This window comes from Panthera tigris, chromosome D2, assembly GCF_018350195.1.
Source record: "Panthera tigris isolate Pti1 chromosome D2, P.tigris_Pti1_mat1.1, whole genome shotgun sequence".
Classification (NCBI taxonomy): domain Eukaryota; kingdom Metazoa; phylum Chordata; class Mammalia; order Carnivora; family Felidae; genus Panthera; species Panthera tigris.
This window is the reverse complement of record NC_056670.1, coordinates 85,797,064-85,811,141: the sequence shown is the minus strand read 5'-3', so window position 1 is coordinate 85,811,141 and position 14,078 is coordinate 85,797,064. Positions and strand designations below refer to the sequence as shown.

The 14,078-nt window shown below is 54.3% G+C and overlaps 1 protein-coding gene and 1 pseudogene across 8 annotated transcripts in view; both read left to right on the top strand.

Annotated features, from left to right (window-relative positions):
- The window catches only part of STK32C (serine/threonine kinase 32C), a 97,365-nt gene that overhangs the window by 28,458 nt on the left and 54,829 nt on the right, over positions 1 to 14,078 (top strand). The gene's annotated exons all lie outside the window — the stretch shown is intronic.
- LOC107179401 lies at positions 8,536 to 9,065 on the top strand (annotated as a pseudogene).

Below are 14,078 nucleotides of genomic sequence, written 5' to 3'. Positions count from 1 at the left end.
CGGGTCGTGTCTCTCCTTCGTCCCCAGTTCTTTTGTTTTCTCCTTTTCTTCTAGAATCAAGGTCGACGTGTGTTTCTGAAATTGTATTTTAGCTCCTCGGCAGAAAGGATGCTTTGCAAAATTAGCACATGACTGGGAGGGTGGGGGACAGGGAAACAGGAAGGAAGCCACAAAGAGAGGGGGTCCCCGTCCACACGTGCGCGAGCAGTTCATGCCTGGGCTGGGGGCCCCGTGGCACATTCAGCAGCTGGAAAACCTGGGGTGGCCCTCCCCCCACCCCTGTAGGGTGCTTCGGGCAAGAGTGCGTGGTCGGCCATGGGTGGGCTGGCTGTGCGGGCTCACAGGGTCGAGAAGGTTGAGAAGGGCCCCGGACACCAATGTCACGTCTCGGTGCCTCTGACAAAGCCTCCCCGCTGACCCGGCTCTGCTCTGGGGCCACGATGCGCAGGGATTTAGGGAGGACGCAGCTACGACCCTGTACCCCGCACGACTCCGGTTCCTGCTGGTTGGTCGGGCGTAGTGATTAACGGCCTCCCTGTCCCTCTCAGACGTGTCCTGGTTTGTGTGACAAATTACGTGGCTGCTCGTGTAGCCACCAGACGCTGTTGCCAGGACGCTCCTTTTTTTTTTTTTTTTTTTTAACTTTATAGCTTCTTATTATATAACAAAAAGTGACAAGAAAAAATATTAAGAAATTCAGCGTCTTATGTAACCTCAGCACTAATATAACAACCACCTGCAGTTTTCCGTATCGCCTTCCAATCCATGCTTGGATCCATATGAAGCGTGTGTTACTTTTTCAAAACTTTTTTCTTGTAAACTTGGAGTATTTTAGGGGCCCCTGAGTGGCTCAGTGGGTTGAGCGTCCAACTCCTGATCTCAGCTTAGGTCTTGATCTCAGGGGCGTGACGCCTACTTTAAGAAAAAAAGAGAGAGAGAGAGAGAATATTGTAGATTTGCAGCACAGTCTGAAGGCAGTGCGACGAACCGTCACCACGGGTTTCCACGAACATCAGTGTCTTGTGTTGGGGTGGAGGGTCAGACAGCCACACCTGGTGAGCCCACCGTGACCTGACCCCATAGTAGTCAGGGCTGTCGGGGGGGGGGGTGCCCTTGCAGAACGGGAGTGTGGTGTGTGCGTGTGTGCACGTGCATGCGGGGGTGTGTGTGTGTGTACTGGGGGATTTATTTAGACCGGGGGCTTGCACAGTTACGCAGCCCAAGCAGGATACAGTCAGCCGTGGGCCGGCTGACCCCGGGAACTGAGTCCGCGTCCGTGGGCAGCTCCCAGTCCGAGGGCAGAACGTGACACGAGCCGTCCCGGAAGGTGAGGCAGGAACAAAGGGAGAGTCCACCCTTCCCCCATCAGGGCCTCGGTGGATTGGTCGATGTCCACACTCGCTGGGGTGGGGGTCGGCTTTACTGAATCCACGGACTGCAGTGCTGGCATCACCCGAAACACGCCCAGACCCGCCGGACACGCCCAGAGTGTGTGATCTGGGCGCCCGTGGCCAATCGAGTTGACACGTGGAATTAACAGTCACAACTGAGTAACGGAGGCCCATAGTTGATTCAGGTTTCCCGTCTGTACTTGATATTCTCCTGTTCCGTGGTTCCACGTGACGTGTCTTTCTTTACATTTCTTGGGCCACGACAGTTTCTCAACCTTTCCTGGTTTTTGATGACCTCGGTGGTTTTGAGGAGAGCTGGTCAGGTGTTTTGTAGCATGTCGGGGTCCCACTGGGTTATGGGTCTGTGGGACGAGCCCAGCGGGGCTCTGACCTTGTCCCCGTGGCTGCGGCCTCCTACTCAGGAGCGTCCGCCGTCAGGGACTGTCCTGTCGGCAGTCCCCACGCACCACCCACGCTTAGGGGGTGGGTGTCAGGCCCCCATCCTGGAGGGGGAGGCGTCTACGTTCTGCACAGATTTGTCTCTCCTCCCCATTTGTGTGGTTGTTGGGTCATTCACGTGTATTAGTGTGGACGCAAGGGTGTTAGTGGGGCACTTGGGTTATAATCCAGTGTGACTTCGTTGTCACTTCTGTTGCTGTAGCTCTGGCCTGGCCTTTGGCTGGCTCCCGTGCCCCTGGCACGCCCCGTCGCCCTTCTCTTGTTCCTGCAGCCTTTTGAGCCCTTCCTTTCTGGCCCCACAAGGTTTGTCCCCTGGCCCGGTGCTGGAATCAGTCAGCTCTCCAGGGAGCCCGGGTCTTCCTGTCGGGGAGGGGACAGTGCCGGGGGTGCTCTCTGTTCCTGGGAAAGGACCGTCTCTCTGAAGCACGGGCTCTGGTGTGTGCCCGTCACCTCCTTCAGCGAGCTGAGTATCTGCCATGTACACCTGCTCTGTACGCCCCGGGCAGAGGGAGTGTGAATTCACACAACCACTTCAGAAGCTGCTCGGCGGGACGTGGCAGAGAGAGCCCAGCCTTCACGTCTGGAGCTGGCCTGGCATGCGGCCGGGCCCCGGCGCTCTTGTGTCGCACGTAAACGATATCACAGAACACCCACGTCCGACCGTGATGGGCCAAGACAGAGACAAGAGCCCTCCGTGGCACATCACGAGTGTTGTCCAAGCCCAAATGGCCAGACTCCCCCTGCCCGGCTCTGCCAGTCACAGCTCTTTACCCCCCACCTTCTGTGGACGAGCTACGAGGATGCCCAGCCCTAAAGCTGTCCAAGCACCCTGACAGTGTCCGGGCCGCTGCCCCCTACGCCCCCGTGCCGCCGCACTGAACCCAAACCTCCCCGGCCCTTCTCGCAAATACCCTCCGGCTGAGACGGCCCGGGGCCCCCGTCGTGCCAGAAGTGTCCAGCCTCAGATGGCTCCTACTGGCCCTCGGCTGGGGGGCAGTGACCCTGCAACCCAGGATGTGTTCCTAGGTGTAGGCCTGACAGAATGTCCCTGCCCCAGGATGTCTCAGAGGCTCTGTGGGGGCGGGAAGAGCCGTCCACGGCGGCAGCGGAGACGGGCGGGTGGAGCTCCCGGGCCCCCCGGGTTCAGCCGAGCCCTGCGTTGAGCTCAGCTCAGGTTTCACGCGTGTTGACGGGTTGCGTCACCGGCTCCTGAGGGTGGCCAGGGTGGAGCCACGTGATTCTGTGTCCCCAGGGCCCTCGTGGTGCAGGCGTCCTGTAGGCGTTGCATGTGCGCTGCTCCCCGTCTCCAGCAAAACTCATCAGGGGCTCTTCGTCCCTGCCTCTCTGCCCCCGGGAACCCGCGGCCCTGCGCCCGGGGGAAGGTCCCCTCCACGTGGCTGCCAGTGATGTCCAGCCCCGGCCCTGCTCGTCCTCCACCCGTGGCAGCACCTGGCACCGTGGAGCCGCCCAGAGTCGCTCCCTCCCTGTGGCTCCCAGGGTGCCGCCACTGGCTTCTCCTCGGCCCCTCGGCCTGTCCTTCTCTCCCCACTGTGCGTCACTACACTCACACGTCGGCCGCCTCACGGCTTCAAATGTCATCCATATGCCGACTCCCAAATTTATATCTCCAGCCGGGACCTGCCTCCCACGTTGCGGACTTTTCTGTCCAGTCTCTGACTCGACACTACCACTGATGTGTCTCACACTCTCAGATTCGGCCCCTTCAGAACCGAGTTCTGGTGCCCCCAGGCCCGAGCCCTCCTTGGGGCCAGGTGTAACCAGCCCGTGCGTCCGGCATGGCTCCTGCCCACTCAGTGCCCTGTCGTGGCAGTCCGGGCCCTCTGGCCCTGCCCCTGCCCTCCCCCGTCCCCAGCTGGCAGCAGCAGAGCCCTCTGGACGGCCAGACCCTGGCTTCGGTTCTGGATGACTCTGTTCCCTTTTCTCCGGGGGCGTGTGTTCTGTTCCAGGCCGTCAGAGAAGTTAGGTGAAGCTGCCTGGTCACTTGGACAAACAGGCTCAGGACACTGGGCTTTAGGAGAAGTCAGGGCAGGGCCTGCAGGGGACGGGGAATGGGGCACAGGGGTGGGAGTGGCTGTCCCGGCTGCTGGAGACACAGGAGACTGGCTGCACTTGCCTTCGGCTGAACGTGATGGATGAATTTGGGCAGATGCGGGTGCTGCTGTCCCAAAAGCCCTTTCCTCGAATTGGGTTGGAGAGGCTGCGTGTGGGCTGCTTATGAAACGCACATCTGACAGGAGCTGAGAACCCGGCTGGTGAGCAGGTGTGTGCCTCGTGTCGGGGGCCACAGCCGCCTCCCTCCGCACAGGGTCCCCGTGCCTTCTGGGGCGGTCACTGGTGTGCAGGGCGGCTTTGGGGCCTCAGCTGGGTACAGCTCTGACCACAGGGTCCCCTGGACTTCCACAGGCCAAGCCGGCGGGGGCTGCCCTGTGCAGGGTGGAGCAGGGGCCAGCTCTAAGCCAGGCAGGCTCTGCAGCGTGGACATCCGGGCCGGGTCGTTCTTGGAGGGGGAGGGGCGCGGTTCCTTGCACTACAGGATGTTAGCAGCATCCCTGGCCTCTGCCCACTGGTGCCAGCAGCAACCCCCCCCCCCCCCACATTTGTGACAGTCAGTCATACATCCAGGCATTGCCACGTGTCCCCAGGGGGTAACTGCCCCCTGCTGAGAACCACAGTGCTAGCCATTGGGAGCACTGAGCCTTGAGTTTCCTGTGACCACTGGCTGGGAAATGCAGTTGAGGCGTGGCTGAGGGTCTGGGGGAGTTGGTGTCCCTTCCAAAGCGTCTCTGGGAGTCCCTGCCCATGGGCCTGGCAGTGTGTGTGTGTGTGTGTGTGTGTGTGTGTGTGTGTGTGTGTGTGAGAGAGAGAGAGAGAGAGAGAGAGAGAGTATATAAGGATATATTTATGCCTGTGTGTGTGGGAGTGTGTGGGAGCGGCCCCTGCTTGGCTGACAAGTGTCCTGGGCTGTGCTCGCCTTAGCTGTCCACTCCGTGTGGGCACCTCCTGCCCGTGGAGGGGGTGCCGTGCATGGTGCTGCTGGACTTCGCGGTAGCAGCCTTCGTGGGCTGCTGCCCAATGTTCTGGCTCCTGTGTCTTTAGGAAGCAGCTGGAGTGGTCTGGGGCCCAGGAGATGCTTTGTCTCGACGGGGCCCCCTGGACCCCTGCAGAGGGAGCCTTGGATCTTGAGAGAGGCCCAGTGTTGGGGGACCCTCCCCCCGCCTGCCTGCCAGGGCCCATGTCTGTCTCGCTGGGACATGAGGTTAGGAAAGGCTGTCCTGTGCGCACAGGTGGACGCAGAGCCCGTGCTGACCGCACCCCCAGTCCGCAGGCTGAGCGTCCCCATGGCCGTGCGCAGGGTGGCAGAGCTGTGTCTTGGGGCCGGGAAGTTAAGGTTTGTGCAGCCCAGCTCACCTGTGGGCTTATCACTTCCGGGGCCGACAGGGCTCCTCAGTCCTCGGAAAGTTGAGCCCACCCTCTTGCTGGGATGATGCGCATCTTCGGGCCCACGTGTGCAGTCTTGGAGGGAGGGCATTGCAGGCCAAGAAAGCCGAGGGGACCGTGGTCACCTGGAACAAGGCGGGGCCACAAGACCCTTGTGGGCGTGTCCAGTGGAATCCAAGAAACCTTTACAAAATTATCTCAAATTCCTTTTAATTAAAAAATCTCGGTGCTCCAGAGAACAGGAGTTTGCTCATCTGCAGACTGAGTTAATTGAAACGTCCCGAAAGGCTCTGTTAATTACACAATCTTGCAGTGTCTCCGTTTCCAGTGAAGGTGCCGTTGACATCCCCTTGGTGAGTGGACGGCAGCCCTACGGCAAAGAGGGCCGTCCTCCACGCGAGTAGTGAGGTGGGAGCTGGTGGTGCGGCGCCCTCTGACTGGTGGTGCCTCAGCTCCCAGACCCTGGGTCAGCCCGCCAGCAGCCTGGGCCTCAGAGCCTCGGGGCACAGCACACAGGACATGGCCACGGCCTTGGGTCGAGGACTCAGGGGGCTTTCGATTTCCTGGGGGCTCGTGGAAGCCAGACTCACAGACAGCAGCACGGATGGCCCAAGAAAAGCAGCTTTCTGTTTGGAGACGGTGTTCTTGCGTGTGCTGCGGGTCTGTGCGTGCGCGTGCGTGTGCATGTGCACGCAAGCCTGCACAGTAGACAGAGACCCTCTCCAGGAGTCTCCTGTCACAGGAATGTGCATCTTTCTCCAGTGCCCGCGATGCCGCGAGGGCAGGACCACACTGTATTTACCGGGGGCTCCCAGGGCCTTGCTTGTTGCATTTAAGTCGACTGAGCGGAAGGAGGGAATGTGCGAGTTGACCCGGAAGTGCTCAGACCAACCCCAGCTGGAGTCTTTCTGACCCGATGGGTGTCACACACGCCAGGTCTACCTTCAGGGAATGTTCTGGACTGTGCAGGGGCAGTCGTGGCCCAGACTTGCTCTCCTTTCTGGCCGGACCCCTGGGGGTGCTCGTGGGGTCTGGGTTAAAGGCATCTGCTGGCCCGCAGGGCGGCCGGCTGGTGTCTTAGAGGCTCGGCAGGATCTCTCCAGTAGGCACGGCCAAATCTAATCGTCATGGAGAACTATACAATTATCAAGAAAATTATGCTTCTTACATTGGCAGACGATGAGTGTTCCAAAAATGATGAACAAAGAGAAATTTTGGTGTTGGGAACATTTGCATTCCCCTGATGACTCATGGTATTGATGACTTTTTCATCTGCTGATTGGTCATTTGTACAGCTTACTGTGTGAAGGGTCTGTTTAAGTCTTTTGCCTGTTTGGTGTGTGAGTGTGCGCGTTGTTAACACTGAGTTCTGTATGAATACTGAGCTCTCTAAAAGGAGTTCTTTAGACATTCTGGATTCAGGTCTTTTGATGGACGGATGTGTTGTGATATTTTCTCCCCATCTGTGGTTGGCCTGTTCTTCCCCTCAATGTTCTTTTTAGATGAGCAGTCATTCCCTTCTGGTTGGTGATTTCTCTGTCTTGTCTGAAATTTTTGTCTACCTTCGAGTCAAGTTTAGGTCTAGGGCCAATTTCTGACCCATTTTTGTGCAGAGCATGAGGTAGGGAGTTGGTTTTTCCCATGTGGATACCCAATTATTCTGGCACCATCCCTTGAAAAGACTTTGTTTTCCTCATTGGATAACTTTGGTACCTTTGTCAAAAGTCATTTGATCTGCATGTGTGAGTCTGTTTTGGGATCTGTCTTTGTCTTTCTTTATACCAGTGATACACTCTCTTCATTGTTACAGCTTTATGGTAAATCTTGAAAAGAGATAGTGTACGTCTTCCAGCTTTGTTCATTTACCAAAATTGTTTTGGCAATTCTATAGCCTTTGTATTTCCGTATAAATTTTGAGTCCAATCTACAAAAAAGTCTGCCGAGATTTTGTTGAGGTTATGTTATATCTGTATATCAATTTTAGATAAAATGGGTATCTTAATAATATTGAGCCCTCTAATCCATGAACATGGTATATGTCACCATTTATTTATTTCTTGTTTAGGAATGGGTTGGAGTTTCCAGTATGCAGGTCTTGTGCATCTTTCATTAATTTTATTTCCAAGCATTTTGTTTATTTGATGCTATCATAAGGGGCCTAATTTTTTTATAGTTTTATTTTTAGGTTTTTAATTACTACTACATAGAGATATAATTTTAAAAAACTTTAAGTAGCCTTCATGCCCAGGGCAGAGCCCAACACAGGGCTTGAACTCACGACCCTGAGATCAAGACCTGAGCTGAGGTCAAGAGTGGGTGTAGTCACCCAGGTGCCCCAGCAGTTAATTTTTGAATTCAGTTTACTGAATTGTAATTTACATAAAGTAAAATTTATCATTTTAAAGGGTGCGATTCAATGACTTTTGACAAATGTATACAGTTTTGTAAGCACCACTGCTGTCAAGTGTGGGATATTTCTTTCATCCCAGAAAGTTTCCCCCATCCCCTATGGCTAATCCAATTGTGTGCTGGTTTATAGGAGCCAGTTCTGTATATCTGATTCCAATTTGGGTCTTAAAGGGGATTCTGGAAAATAAGTCAAAATTTGATGAAGTAAAAATTTCTTCCTCTATGGTTTGTTCCTTTCTTGTCCTTTCTAGGAAATATTTGCCCAACTCAGGATCACAAAGATTTTATCCTTTATTTTCTTCTACAACTTTTATAGTTTTAGCTGTTAATTTTAAAGTTCCATTTCAAGTTGATTTTTGTGTTAATATGAAGTAAGGGCCAAGGTTCCCCCCTCCCTTCTTTCCTTCCTTCCTTCTTGTCTTTCTTCCTCTCTCCGTCCCTCTCTCTGCTCTTCCCCCTTTCCCCTCTTCCTCCTTCTCCTCCTCCTTCTTTTGCAATAGGGATGTCTGTTTTATCTTTTACACCAATACTGTACCATATTGATTATTATAGCTTTATAATACATCTTGAAAGCAGATGTGTTTGCCCTGCAACTTTGGTCTTCTTTTTCAAAATTGTTTTCACTATTCTAGATTCTTTGCCTTTCCATGTATATGTTAGAATCAGTTTGTCAATTCCTAAAAGATGCTGGCCGAGATACTGATTGGCATTGCGTTGAAATTATTGATTGATGCAGAGAGAGTGGGCCTCTTAAAATTTGAGTCTTCGAATCCATGAATATAGCAAATCATGCTGTCCGTTCCGGTCTTTACTTTCTGTCTCGTTCCATAGTTTCAGTGCAGGGGTTGCACAAGTTTTGTTCAATTTTCTCTCCATATTTAATACTTAATAAGTTGTGAGAGGCAGAAGCAATGCAGAGGAGTCAGCACTGACCTAGGAGCACAGCCACTACCACTATGAGTGTCCTCAACAAACCCAAGAGTGAGGTGACCCTGGAGGAGCCGCAGAAGCGGGACGAGGAAGAGTTTAACCCGGGTCCACTCACTGTACTCACAGTCCGTCAAGAACAACACCCAAGTGCTCATCAGTGGCCACAATGACAAGAAGCCCCCAGGCCGTAGGAACGCCCTTCGACAGGGACAGCGACGCGGTGCTGGAGGAGATGTGGACCGAGGTCCCCAAGAGCATTAGGGCAAGAAATCCACCCCGGTCGACAAGGACTACTACATCTCCAAGAAGTTCCTGCGCAGGGCCTGAGTCATCATAGTCCTGTGGAACCCACTCATCCCTGACAAGTAGGGGCCTCCTTCTCACCCTCAGAATTCCCTCCTTCATCCTGCAAAGACCTACCCTTTGTAATGGGAGCAGTAGTCCTGTGTTTTTTCTAAAAAAGCAAACAAACAAAAAACAAATACAATTTAAAAAATGTTGCACATCAACTGTATCCCTAAAACCTTGTATGTCACGATCACGGCATCTGTGAACAAAGACAATTTTATTTCTTCCATTTAGAACTTTATGCCTTAGCACACTGTCTAGGATCCCAGCACAGAGTTGAACAGAAGTGGGAGAGCAGGCACCCTGGCCTTTCTCCTGGTCTTAGGGGAAGGGGTTCAGTATTTCACCATTAAGCACAGTGTCAGCTGGGCTTTTTCAAAGATGCCCTTCTCAGGTTGAGGAAGTTTCTCCTCCTAGTGTGGTGAGATTTTTGCTTTTAAGTCATTAATGATGTTGAATTTTGTCAAGTGCTTTTCCTATTCCTGTGGAGGTGATCACATGATTTCCCTCTTTTATTCTGCCAATGTGGTAAATGACATTGTCTTTTGAATAGTATCCCAGCCTTGCACCACTAGGTTGGATTTTATCTATCATTGAACCCAATTTGCTAATATTTCTTCAGTAATTCTTATCTCCATGCTTATTAGGGATATTGTCCTAGATTTTCTTTTCTTGCAATGTCCTTGTCCGGTTCTGGTATCAGGTTTATGCTGGTCTCAGAAAATGGGTTATAGGTGTTCTCTCCCCTTCTGTTTTCTGAACAAGTTTGCATGACTTCCTCAAGGGTTTGCTAGAGTGCATTGGCGAAGCCATTTGAGCCTAGAGTTTTCCTTGTGGGAAGATTTTAATTACAAACTCAATTTCTTTAATAGATACGGCATATTTGCATTTTCCATTTCTTCCCATGTTAGTTTTGGATTCCCATTCAAGGACTGGAATCTGCCCATTTCAGCTAAGCTAGTGACTTCATTGGCATAAAGTTGTCATTCTCCTAATGTCTGTAGTGATGCCTCCCCTGTCATTCCTGGTAGCGGTGTTTTGTGTCTCCTCTGTGACCAAGAGAAGAAAACCTCCAACCCTGTCAGTTGGTCTGTGTCTTCCTGTCGTTCTGTCTGGTTTTGTTGCTGGGTGGGTGTGTGCATGGCTGGCACTGTCGTGTCTGTTTGATGGCGTGGTCCTGTGGTCGTTAGGAACTATCTCTCTTTGTCACCGATAACAGTCCTTGGCTTAAAGTCCACTTTGACATATATGAGACCATGTGGCTTTCTTTTGATTGATATTTGCACGATATATCATTTTACACCCTTTGACATTTACGCCATCTATATCTTTAAGAAGTAGTTCTTTTATAAATAACACGTCATTAAGTTTTGCTTTTTTAAAATCCAGTCTGAAAACGTCAGCCATTTAGTTAGAATATTAATCCACTTACTTTAATATAATTGTATATATGTTTGCGTTTGAATCTACAGGTGCACTATTTTTTCTGTTTTTCCTTTTTCTCCATCTATTAATTGTTTATCAATTGTTTAACAATTTCCACGTGTTAGAAAATAAAGGGAGAGGAATCTTTTTCACTGCACACCCCAGCACCTTAGCCCTGTGACTGTACTGAATTTGTCCCTGGTCTTTGTCTGCTGGGCCCAGCGCTGCAGCCATGCACTGTTGATCTGGATGCAAAGGGCCCGTGTGGTCAGCGTGGTGTCTGCGTGGGATGGCTTTGCCTCTGCCTCTTCCCGTGTTCTCCACTGTGAGCCACTGCCTCCTGATCTGCAAGGCCATGCTCCTGGGTTACCCCTGCAGCCTGGCAAGCCCGTGCGTGCGGTCTGGGTGGTCTTGGGCCTTGTCTGGTCCTTGTCTCCTCTTAAAGGCTACGTGCCTATAGGATGCTTCTCCTCAGTCGGCCTGCAAAGGCCTCAGCAGCAAGTCCCAGAATTTGGAGAATCTGGCCCTTTGGGCGCTGGCTGTGTGCTGTGCGTGCGTGTTCGTCTGTCCCTGTCTCCCTGTTACCTCTGGCACTCGGGACCCTTGGCCTTTGAATGGGGGTGCGGGGTCTGGGCTGGACCTGCGGAGACAGCCTGGGACTGTGTGGGGAGAAGTGGGAGCCATCTGGGCCCATGGGGGCGAAGGGGTGGGAGGCGACAGCTGGTGGCTTCCATGCAGAGCAGGCGTCATCGGCTTACCCCGCTCGCTGTGGCGCTGGGTCATCTCCATGGCAGCCTCTGTCTACATCCCCCTCTCCCCTCCCGGGCCCTCGGCTCTGCGGCAGGCGCTGGGACCAAGAGAGCCGGCCAGAGGCTCCCTGCTTCTGCAGCTGCCGAGGAGACTGTCCTCCCAAAGATGCCACCCAGATCTGCTCCAGGGAGCAAACTGCTCCCTCGTCCTCTTCCTCTGCGCCCAGTGAGCACAGCGGCCCCCCTGTGTCGGGCCTCAGGCCATGGCCTGCAGCCCAGGTGAATGGGTGTCCTGGTCACACGGCAAGGAAACACCACCTGCCCTTGCCCCTGAAGCTGCCAGCCGCGTGCCACTCGCTGCTGAGCACAGGGAACCAGGGCCTTTCCAGAGCTGCTTCCAGTGGTTTCCAGACAGAGCAGCAGACTCTGGCCAGATGGCAAGTGCAGCCGGGTCCCCGGGTCGTCAGCTGACCACAGGTTGTGCCTCACCCTGCCGACCCCACACCATCCCTGGGACGCCTGCACCTGGTGCACGTGGGCTGTCCACATTGGCGGTGGCCCTTTGTGGGGGAGCAGAGGACTCAGGCCCTAGCCTCTGAAGGGCTGACAAGGGCCTGCCTCCTGTCGTGGACACGCTGAGTTGTGGCTTTACCATCCGGAGCCTTCCCCCGGGGCTCCATGCCCTCCCTTCCCTCTGGTGTAAACAGGATGTGGAGAATCTCCTCTGCTGGCCGAGCTCCGAGCAGGAGTGGCAGTAGGTGGCCAAGACGTTTAACTGATGGCCCCGGTCCCACGAGGGCAGCCGAGAGATCAGAATGCCCTTTGCTGCATTTGCCTCACTGTCCTTGACTCTCCTGTTTCTTTCCTTAAGTGGGGGCTTCCCCGACGAAGCCAAGGGCCGGGAGTGATGCTGGCAACATGGTTCACGGATAGGAGACACCAACGGGGTGGCTGGTGCCCAGCCCTGGAAGGAGGCCTCACAGAGCCACCACAGAGAACACACCGTGCTGTGTGCATCTGGGGCCAACGTTGCTGACGCCTGGGGGACTGCCTGGCCAGCACTGTGGCTCTGCCGGGGTTGCGTGGCCCACGGAGGGGCCACGGAAGTCCACTTTTTTCTGTGGCAGGTGGTTCCGCAAAACCTGCGGGTGCCACGGTCATCGGCGCCTCTGAAGTCCCGTGGCGTTTCCAGCGTGGCCCGAGCTCTTGCCGAGCACGGTGCGGCGGCCGGCTGCGCAGTTTAGAGCCTGGCCTGCCCACGAGTCCTGGTGCTGCGCGAGCCTGGGTGCAGAGCACAGCCCCTCCCCTCCACCGCGCTGCGGACAGACGGACGGAAGGACAGAGGCTTCCCCTGGAGCCGGCCTGAGACTCACGCAGGAGCAGCCCCGCCTGACATGTGCTCCCTTGCCTGGATCTGAGGGCTCCTGAGTCCCCAGAACTGGTTCTAGGTTCTGGTTCCCACCGAGCTGGTCCCCCTGAGCGAGGGCCCCATGCCGGGCTGTCAGAGCAGGCAGAATGGACTTCTCTCGTCCAGTGGGGGGTGGGGGGGGCAGCATGTGCAACAGGGCTTGTTGTTTTTGATAAACAGAGAGGCGTAAAGAAATCATCTGAGACCCAGATAATCCCTGTTGGCCTGAGAAAGTACCTCACGTGCAGGGTGTGAGCGGGAGAGCCGCGCAGAGGGGCAGGGAGGGGAGGGGAAGCCCCTGGGTCACTCGCGGGCTGGTGTCTGCACACACGGGCCCCCCGCGTCGAGAGGTGCGTTTACCCAGAAGGAGCCTCCATCCGCAGGTTCTCCGCACTTTTATGAAAACCTCGCGCTTGTCTTATCAGCACAGAAATCTGCCTGGTTTTCAGCATCCACACGAAGTTCGCGTCACAGCTGTGACGGAGCCACGCGACCACCACTGGCTGTGGCGCCTGGGTCGTTCAGGCGACTTGGGTTTTGTAGTTGCGCATGCACTGCCCACAGACCTTGATGGACCCTACGGCAGTGGCTTTGTTGCCCGAAAGAGGGGGTGTGCCCCGACACCCCACTCCAAGCAGCTCCTGTGAGGGCTGGGCCTCCCCACCCCCACCAGGAGCGCGAACAGCACGAGGCAGAACCAGACCTTTCACTGTGACAGGTCAGAATGGGGTCTCTGTGTTGTCCGTGGACATCTTTACGCTGAGGTGCAGGGGGGACACGGTTGCATTCTGACCTGCCTGTGGGGCCCCCGCTTCTTTTCCTGTCCAGTTGGGTTTCTCACAGATCTTACAGGTTCACTGTGATGGGAGGAAATGAGCCCCCCTTGTCATATTTTTTGCAAATACTCTTTCACAGTTGGTAGTATTTTGATTTAAAGTGTTTATTTTTTCTCTCTACAGAAGTTTTGTCATCTTGCATATGATTGAACTGATGCCTCTGTGGTTTCTGGATTTGTCTGTCTTGCTGTAGAATTACAAATGAATTCACTGTCACCCGTTGTTTAGAGCTCTTGTGGGTTCAGTGTGTGTGCACACGCCTGTCTGTGTTGTGTTGGGAATCTGTTTTGTCATCAGGTCTGAGGGGGACTAAATGTCACATCTCTTCACAAGCCCCCTGTGTCCCGCACTGAGTTCTGGATGTCTTTGGGTCTCTCTCCACATGCCAGTGACGAGGTTTGGGGGTATTGTGGGGCTGTGGAGCCGGCGGCCAAGAAAGAATCCCTGAAGACGTCTTTGGTGCAAAAAGGTGATCTTATTAAAGCACGGGGACAGGACCCACCCGTGGGCAGGAAGAGCTGCCCTGGGGTCGTGACAGGTGACTCATTATATCCCCTCAGGTTCGAAGGGGTCAGGGATAGAGTAAGTCCCTAAGGAATATTGGAAGCAAGGTTTCCAGGACCTTGAGGGGCTGGCTGTTGCTAGGGAAGCGCCACTTATTACT